General features: G+C 39.4%; 1 protein-coding gene across 2 annotated transcripts in view; it reads left to right on the top strand.

Moving 5' to 3' along the window:
- Window positions 1-2,277: 2,277 nt before the first annotated feature.
- Window positions 2,278-9,142, top strand: part of MRTFB (myocardin related transcription factor B) — a 64,669-nt gene continuing 57,804 nt past the window's right edge. Inside the window, exon 1 of one of the 2 annotated variants that reach the window (XM_069870334.1) lies at window positions 2,278-2,315. The gene's annotated coding sequence lies outside the window, so the exon portion shown is untranslated. The remainder of the gene's footprint in view (window positions 2,316-9,142) is intronic. The other variant, XM_069870332.1, reaches the window with a different exon arrangement.

Genomic DNA, 9,142 nt, shown 5'->3' with positions numbered 1-9,142 from the left:
ACGCGCCGCGAGTGCCCGGATGCGGCCCGCCCCGCGCCCGCCTCCCGCCCCGCCCCCGCCCGCGGGCCAACCGCCGGCGCGCGCGCCCGGGGGCGGTCTCGGCGCTCGCGAGAGGACGCGTCCGCGGCGGCGGCGGCGGCGGCGAAGAGCGAGGGCGAGCGGGGGTGAGCGGGGGCGCGAGCGCGGGGCGGACGGCGCCGCTCAGCCCGCGCGGGGCCCGCGCGCGCGCGCGCGTGTGTCACGTGACGGGCGAGGCCGGGCCGGGGGCCGCGGCGGGCGCGGGGCGGGCGGGGCCCCTCGGCGGCCGCCGCCTCAGAGGGGGCCGGGGCCGCGCCGGGCGCCCCGCGGGGCCCGGCCGGGGGGAGCGCGCCGAGCCGAGCGGAGCGGAGCGGCTGCTGCCTGCGCGGGTCCCCGTCACGGGAGGCTGCACGGGGCTGGGCGGCGGGGGCCGCCGGAGCTGCCTCGGGAGGGAACGGCAGGGCTTGGCTGCGGCGGGCGCTGCGGCTGCCGCCGGCCTCCGGGGTAGGAAATAAAAAAAAGAACGGGCTTAGTCGTGAAGTAGATAGGAGACGCTGGTCCTCCCGTGTGTATCTCTTGAGCGGCGGCGTGTAATCGCTGAGCTGGGCTGTCCGCGCATCTGAAAGATTGAGGCCAAGACCGAAGGCAGCTGCCCTGCGCTGAGCACGGCGCGTTCCGCGGCTCCTGCTCATGGGGAGCTGGTTTCGCTCCTTCCTCACGCTGCCTCTTTCCCTTTAATGATGGAAAAAGGCCCAGGTTTTGAACTAGTCGATGCTTAAGGGCTCTCAAGAAAGCCACACCTGGTATTTCATAATAAACCTAGTTCCTTCCTCAAGTTTTCTTTCCTGTGCAGTTAGTTACGGCAAATCGTGATTTTTTTTTTTCGTATAAGTTGCATTTAAACTTGACAGACTGCTGTCTGGTAATCACACCAGACAATAAAATAAAATAAAAATATCTGGAAGCCAAAAAAGAACTAAGTACATTATTCCAAACACAGAATGACTAACAGTTTAGCTGTATTTAGAGAAATACAGAAAACTGGACTTGAAGGTACAGGTCATCCTTTTAGGAGCAATCATATAGTGACTTGAAAATTGCTTTAATAATACTTAATTTTTGCTTTGTGGGATTCTGTTGAATGAGTTACTAAAAAGCTTTAAAGGTGGAGGCTAATATACAGATATTCAGCCAAATTTAGTGTTTATACACATAATAAATTGGAGCCCGTCCTTGTTAGTTTAGAAATCAAATTAGATAATTGATGAAATTATGAATACATATGACCCTGAATAGGGAGTACACTTAATTGTAGCCCTAGGGGTCTGGGGTTTTTTAGACAGCGTTTATAAGTAATTATTGGAAAGAAGTCGGGAATACCTTTTATTTAGGCCATTTCTTTTTTCAGGCCTTCTTGGTGTTTCTGTATTGTCACCTCTTCCTCTTGTGTGTTTGGGTTTGTTTTTTTACATGTTTAATTTTTAACCTCTTTCACGGATACCCACAGCTTCAGCTGTGGGGCATGGAAACCCTTAAAAAAAAAGGAAGACCCTATCTGTTCGAATTCATGTCTTGGGACAGAAGCACCATTGTGTGGCTGAGCAATGTATGGGACCTTAAAGATAACTGGGATTTTTTTTTAATGTAGTATGCAGTAGGTTTCCATTGATGTAATCATGTGTGTCTGTATATCCATATATGTATTCTCTAAAATACACTGATAAATGCTGATGATGGAACAAATACATCTGAGTTGTTGTCACAGCAAAAAGCCAAACTGTGGTTGTGAACGGTTTCGTTTTCCTTTTGTTATAAAGGTTCCCTTTGTATTGGAATCTATAGAAAACCAAAATTCATTTCTGTTAAATGAAGTTATAGTGCGTAGAAACGATGATTAAAGTTCCAAGTGTGAACACATTCCAGCCCTAAGGAATTACACAAGCTGGGTTTGAAGGAGCTAGGACTGTTCTTATATACTGTAGCTGAGTTAAAAGGAGTGGGTGGTGTGCCTCAAGTGCTGTTACTCTTGACTGGAAAGACAAATAATCACTGTGTTAGAATTTGAGTAGTTACATGTAAAGTGCTAAAAAATGAGGCTAGACCATATTGAAATTGGTTTACTCTCAGATTTTAACTTAATAAGATACTGTTACCTCACAAGTCTGCAGAAGCTGAGAAAGAATAACTTGTGTAACCTACAGAATCCTTATGACATTTTTGTTTTTCTTGTCTGTCCTTTCCAATGGACCAGAAATGTGCTGAAACAGATGCTATAGGAGGCGGCTTAAAAATACAAGGTAAGTGCTATGTCTTACAACAATTAAAACTTTTGAAATAACAGGGTTTTTTGTAAAGCTCTTTTTTTTTGCTTAGTGAGCACTGTATCACTTTAAATTGTGGTGGTTTTATAATCCTGTTAAAATGGAAGGTTTTCCAAGAGAGATGTTCTCATGCAACCATGAACTTGAGGCTATATTGTACCTATGTTACATAAGCAAAGAGCGAGTTATTGTGATGGTTTTGCTTTGCTATTTGATGAGTGGGTTTAATCGCCTCTTAGAATTTTTCTTATATATTCTTATGTTGATTAAATAATATTTTCTCTTTAAGGGACTGTCACGCTTGCAAGCCTTCACAGATTATGTTAGACTTTTTCTAAATGTTAACAGTATTTATATTGGTAGGCAAAATTTTGGTCTACAGAGCATTTTGTCTATTTCTAAGAGTTATTCTGCAGTGACTCAGGCAAGTACCAGCCTAGCGCCAGAGCACTTCACAGCACGGCACTTCCAAAGTACCACCTTTGATTAAATAAATCCAGTTACAGATGAGGAGAAGAAACTCCTTTCTGGAAGAGAGTAACTAAGAATGTCTAATGGCTCATGACGGGATCCCATCTCAATAGGTACTAGGAAGGGACTTGAGCAGCTTAGTAAAATAAGGAACTTGAGTTATGTCAACTAAAACATTCTTAGTTTTGGAACTGTATGCCTCTGATGTTCAGCTGGTACCCAAATGGTGAAAATTCTGATCCTGCCTGCTTTTGTATGGGAAAAGTGCTTTGCTGGGGGGTAGGAAGGATTGTTTTGTTTTCAGAATAACTGAGACCCAGCACAGAGCTTAAAGCTTCCTTGATAGTTTCTACTGAGGCCTCTTGATGAAGCAGAGCATTGTCTCCACCTCTGCAGAAAAAGCCAGACACTGCATGCAACTTTCATGGTTAAGAACTGCTCCAGAGAATGGAAGAAGAGAGACATACAAAACTTTCTGGATGTACACAGAAGGTGGTATGTATATGGAGCATTGATGTATTCCAACAAACCCCAGAACTGTAGCGTTAGGCAAAAATTTAGCGACTGGAAACACTTGAGAGATAGGAGAGCTTCCTTTAACCCGAGGGCAAGATGTGTTTTTAGGGCAGCATTCAGGCTACATGAAGAAGAGCAGGTTTGATTAGACTCAGCAAGCCAGTTCAATTCATGTCCTGGGTTAGTAAATCTGCAACGTTTCCTTCTTACTGCCAATATATCTGCTACTTTGTTAGCAGCATGCCTAAAAAAAGAGATCAACAACTGAAGTTAAGCCTATTTGCACTCAACAGCCATAAATGCAATTATTCTGTGCTGCATTGAGCATAGTGAACTAGTATTCCTGGCATCATTTCTTAAGCATTTTTATTACCTGAAGCTCAAGTGCCTAAATTGCATAAAATTAATTATGGAACAAAAATTTTTCAAATTTTTCTTCGGTGATAAAGATTGACAGCTGCTGTAAAACTACTCTTCGGTGGTTTTGTGGCTCTGTTGCAGCCACAGACAGAAATCTTCTTTATCTTGAAACTCCAAAGCAAATGCATGTTACAGAATGTATTGAATAGTGTTCAGATTACTGTGATTAAATCCAGATGTTAATATAACAGTTTTGCACTTGTGCAATAAAATGAACCTTTGTGATCATTGACTCAGTAGGACAGTATTTTAAGATTTCACATTTGGGTACTTTGCTAAAGTCATTAATTAAATGTTTGAAAACTGGCTTAAACCTGGGCATGACGCCAAAAGCAACAAAATGAGAGAGAAGTCATGGTTAAGCTCATTTTTGATCTTCCCACTAGTTGTGAAACACAAAGGAATAAAACACTGAAAATAAAGACAACCCCCCTAGTTTTCTACCTTTCTTCAGCTGTGAATTTATGAGATAATTAGCCCTAGCTTATATCCCTGAGAAGGATAGGCAATTGTATTTATATTGCCACAGTTTGTTTCTGATGTTAGAAGTCTGCTGGGAGACCAGAGAACAGTTGCTGAGAACTTGGTTAAAAATTCTAGACACATTAAAAGTAGTTTGCCAGTCATTCTGCATTATAAATGTAAAAGAGGTAGCTCATAAAACAATTAGTATAGAAACCCATTAAAATGGAGTTCAAATTGTTTGCATATTCCAGTAAATGCCAGTTAATACCCATAAATGGTTCTTAGGTCTCATGAAGTGGCAAGTCTTTCAATATTCCCATACACACAAAATTATAGAGACATGGAATTCCAGCTGCTGGCATTCTATCTGATTATGTTGCTGGCACAATCCTTAATTTTGTTCCCCTTTTTTAAAAATGAAAATATATTATTTGGCGAAGTTGTGAATCAGCAAGGTTTTAAGTCTGTGTTTATGAGACTAAATGGGTTCCACAGAGTTGGACACAGGCTTTAAGCTTCAGGGTTTAGAACCACATGTTAGTAAAGCTTTAGGAAAGTAATACTTGTGATTTAACATAAGCAAAGAAATCTGTATAAATGTCATTGTGGTAATGCATTCCTTCTTGCATCCCAGTGTTCTATATGAATCAGTTTTTTTGTGCCGGTCATCTCTTTCAGATTGATGGGTATTCAGTGTAAACTGTGAATTACGGTCTTACTGAGTGTTTATATTTAAATGTTACCAAAGATAACATGTGATGTCACCATTAATCTCAGTTGCTTGTGTTATCACTATTTGCGTCTGTTGTGAATTAGCCATCTTTCTCAGCATGCTTCATTCTTGCATGTAAAGAACTTTGGAAATATGAAAGCAGAGGAGCGTGTGTGTGCTTTTATAATCTTTCTTTGTTGATAATCAGACAGATGAGGGCCTTGAATGTGCGTATGTTGAAAAATGGAGCTTGCTGAATATGCTGAGATAGAAATTAATGAGATATTTGTATTTATTATGGTTGATGTAAATTGTACTACTTGTGTATTGCTGTAGGAGTTTTTGAGTGGACTAATAAATCTCTCAACTAATTCAGAGCATTTGGTTTTTTCATTATATTATTAACATTTCATCTTACGTGGTGGATTAACTTTTAGGATTTTCTTTTTTAAAAATATTACCTTAAAATACATTTTTAAAAAATCATCTTAAAAATATCCTTCTGTAGAAAAAAATGACTTAACAGGTAATCAAAAGAAATGCCTTAATGTTTAGCTAGTGATTTTCAATATGTAAGTTGCACTCCTTTTTATGGCTATACTCTACTCTGTAAATACACTTAATATGTTTATAAGGTTTTTATTAAAGACTTGTAAAGTGTGTGAATTAGGAAATAATTTTAAAAATTTTGATTCAGCTCGTGACACCATTTAGTAGTAATGTGTCAGATTTTCTGTTATTTCAAATCAATAATTTTTTTGATGGCAGCAGGCTTGTTGACACATTTTCCGCTGAGTTACACATGCTTGCTTTTCATCCAACAAAGGAGATAAATTTAAGTACACTCCTAGTAAGAAAATTCTGAAAATACATACAATCAGACTCTCATTGATTTACTATCACTGTACAGCAGCATTTGCTACAGACCGAATGTAAAATTGACAATGAAGCTGTGTGTTTGTAAATCGGTTCTCACTTTTTAAGTTTTTCGCTATTGCAAAGTAGAGTTATTTTAATAAAACTGTAGAATTTAGTGCTTTGTACTCCAGAGGAGTAGATGAACTCACACTGATTAATGTATTTTTGCAAAGCCTGAAATAAGTTTTTTCAGGTAAGAAATCCAAAACCTACACATAATTTGCAAGTAGTGAAAGTGATAATACCTGTTATCACTGAACACTGAGGAGTTGCTCCAAAGGCAAAGTTGATCAGGTAGCAGGTTGTTTGTTTGGGACTTGCTGCTATTTCTTTAAAAATTTCTGATATTTCTATAGTTTGGCTTATATAGTTTAGGTAAATATTGAAAATGATCACAACATCATCTCACCATTTTCTAGCTGTGTATTACACACTGTTTTCATTTGGAGTTTACGTCCAGCAGAAGGATTTTAGTAGTTGGTTTATGAGGGCAGTACTTACTTCCCAGTAAATATTTCAAGAGAAGTTACTACTTTATTATTTCTGAATTTATATGGGTTATTTACAGTAATGCTTCTTTATGCTAATGTCAAACAACACAGCAACACTCACTCACTTGATGTGAGGTAAAGGGTTTACTGAGCAAATGCTACCAGTTTCTGCAAAACATAAACCATCTTTATAGTAACAGGAACCATAAATCTACCAGTGCAAATCAAACTTTAGATGATTTGCTCTACATCTGTAGACCGTTCCAACCAACTTTCCTTGCTTCTGTGAATAACAGTGTAATTGATGATTTCTGGAATCGGATCTGCATGGCGGGGCAAAAGGGTTGTAGCTGCTGTAGAGCCAAGTTGAGTGGTTAATGACTCCCTCCTCTGCCAGGTGTTCCACCCTTCCTCTGGTCTGCCACTTAAACCATTTGCCTGCTCTTTTACCAGGTCCTCTATAATATGTCTGATTTAAAAAACTCATGCAGAGCTGGGGAAACGGAAGGGTGGAGTTTCTGGGAAAGGGTGAAGTGCAGGCGGTAGCAACCTACTCCTGAGAGCAGTTCATCTTTCTCTGCTCTGAGAAAAGTTCTGAGCAGGAGCAAAGGTGGGCTATAAGAAGACAAATTAGAAATCTGGAACAGAGGGTGGGTAGAACACTTGAAGGTTCTTCCGTAACTATTCTCTTTTTCTCACTGCAGACCAAACCAGACTGATAGTTGACTGCAGGCTCTGGAACATAGGCATAGTTGTAAATCTACTGTTGCTCAAATATCCGAGGCAGTAATGGGATCAGAAGGCAGTCAAAGAGAGAGAATTCTGCAGCATTTCTTTCATCTGTCTGTGGGTTCTTGGCATCTATAGGTAGGGTTTTGAAAGCGTGGGCCAAGACTTAGGCTGGCTGGTCAAATGAAGAAAGGATATATTGAGGAAAGATGGTATACAGAGCGGTTTTGATGGGTAACGCAGAAGCTGAGATGAGAAGTGATTTAGTGATGCATGGAGGGTGTGAAGAAATAGAGAGTTCAGTAAGTGGAATTGAGAAGAGCAGGTACAGAAATGATCTGAGGAAGAAATTAACTATGATCTGATGCCAGAAAAGAAATAATGAAAATAAGGCAAGAGAAAGAGAAACCTGGACTACAGCAATTATGTCTGACCAGATGATATTTAATGAGCGTCTTGTTTTGATTAGATTATCAGCAGTTTTCCAACAGGGATTCTTATAAAACTTTGTAGTATATTTCTTGTAAAAATACTTCTAATTCTGTTCAAGAAATGGAAAAGAGTGATGTTGCATAGATTTTTTGGCCTTTTTTTACTGTTTTATTCATGATTAAATACATAATGTATTTTAGTGTTAGTAAATGGATCTAACCAAAGCATTCTGAAATATACCCTAAATAAATTACATTTGATAACTGTTAAATAATAGAAAAGTCTTATACGTCAGAAAATCAACTAAAGCACGCCTATCATCTCTTGTGTTGCTAAAGACTAAAAATGTCTGGTATACAAATAAAACTAAAATTATTATGTAGGAGAGTAATTATGGCTTAAAATACTTTTAGGCTTACGAGTTTGTAAATTGACTGTTCTGGTTTTGATGTGTTCATGAAAAGAAATGCTCAATAAGAGCTTTTTCATTAGCATTATGCAGAAGGATACTGGAGAGAGATGTTAAAAATATTTCAGCTTACTGAAGCTCATGAAGTTTACTCCACATTTGAGGTACATTTTCAGCAGAGGGGAGAGAACTATTCAGACACATAACTTCCTGAAACGGGACTAAGATGATACCCATTGCCTTTGGTGGAGCCTCTCATTCCACTCCTACCAGAGAGCTCTCCCTGCTCAGGTTTGTTCTCCCAAACCATTTCAGTTCAGGTTAGCCAAGTAAGCAAAGGTAACTCTGTTTAAGCTCATTAGGCTGACTGAGCTCTCTGGATAAGGCGCACCCATGCCAACAACTAACCCAGCAGCATTTACAGGACCATCTTAACAAGAAATTGGGTGGTGAAAATCATCTGAGACACTGGTAATTCTGTCAGGCGGCACAGTTAGAACCACCAAGTCCACTTGCAACCAAAATGTTCTATGTTTAGTCCTGTGCCTTTGGAATTAATTAGTCAATAACTATAGTTTAATTTTCTTAAAGCATTTGCATTAGATGCTTTAGTGGTGGCAGTTATTCTATTTATTAAGGAATAACCTTTAGTAAGAACTGCTTAAATATATAATAATGTACTGTTGCAGAACAACTTTTATATTAGTATAGTAGACTTCATTAATGGTGTCTCTTTAATTCAGAGATAATTCACTTCTTTACATTGGTGGGGTACAGAGAGGGTTCATACAGACAGGGTTCTTTTTACACTGTCAGTGTTAAATTGATCCTTTGTGTTTTTATTTCCATTATAGATTTCTAAATATTATGTTCCTTGAAGTTGATCTTTGGAAATAATTAGCCTTAACTGAGTGAAGGAAATAATTTGCTGTAGTCAGGCTTCTCATTGTTAAGTCTACACATGAAATTTATATCTTTGAATAAAAGACCTTTTTTCCTATGTTTATTAAATTGCTATTGAGTGGTTCTTGAGGTTTGAAGTAGTTCCAAAGGCTTGTTTGTTTCTTGATCAGATTGTTCTTCGTTACTGCCATTTCTTCATAGAGGACTTTTTCCCTCGTTTATAACTAAGGGAAGTGAGAACGGTGACTGTTTTATAAGGGGAAGGTTTAAGGGCTTTTTTTCACTTGTATTAAGAGAAAATCCTAAGAAATACAGGATTATTAAATTACAGAGTTAC

The sequence above is a fragment of the Phaenicophaeus curvirostris genome, chromosome 16 (assembly GCF_032191515.1).
Source record: "Phaenicophaeus curvirostris isolate KB17595 chromosome 16, BPBGC_Pcur_1.0, whole genome shotgun sequence".
NCBI lineage: Eukaryota > Metazoa > Chordata > Aves > Cuculiformes > Cuculidae > Phaenicophaeus > Phaenicophaeus curvirostris.
The sequence above is the reverse complement of the archived record's forward strand: the minus strand, read 5'-3'. Positions and strand labels throughout refer to the sequence as shown.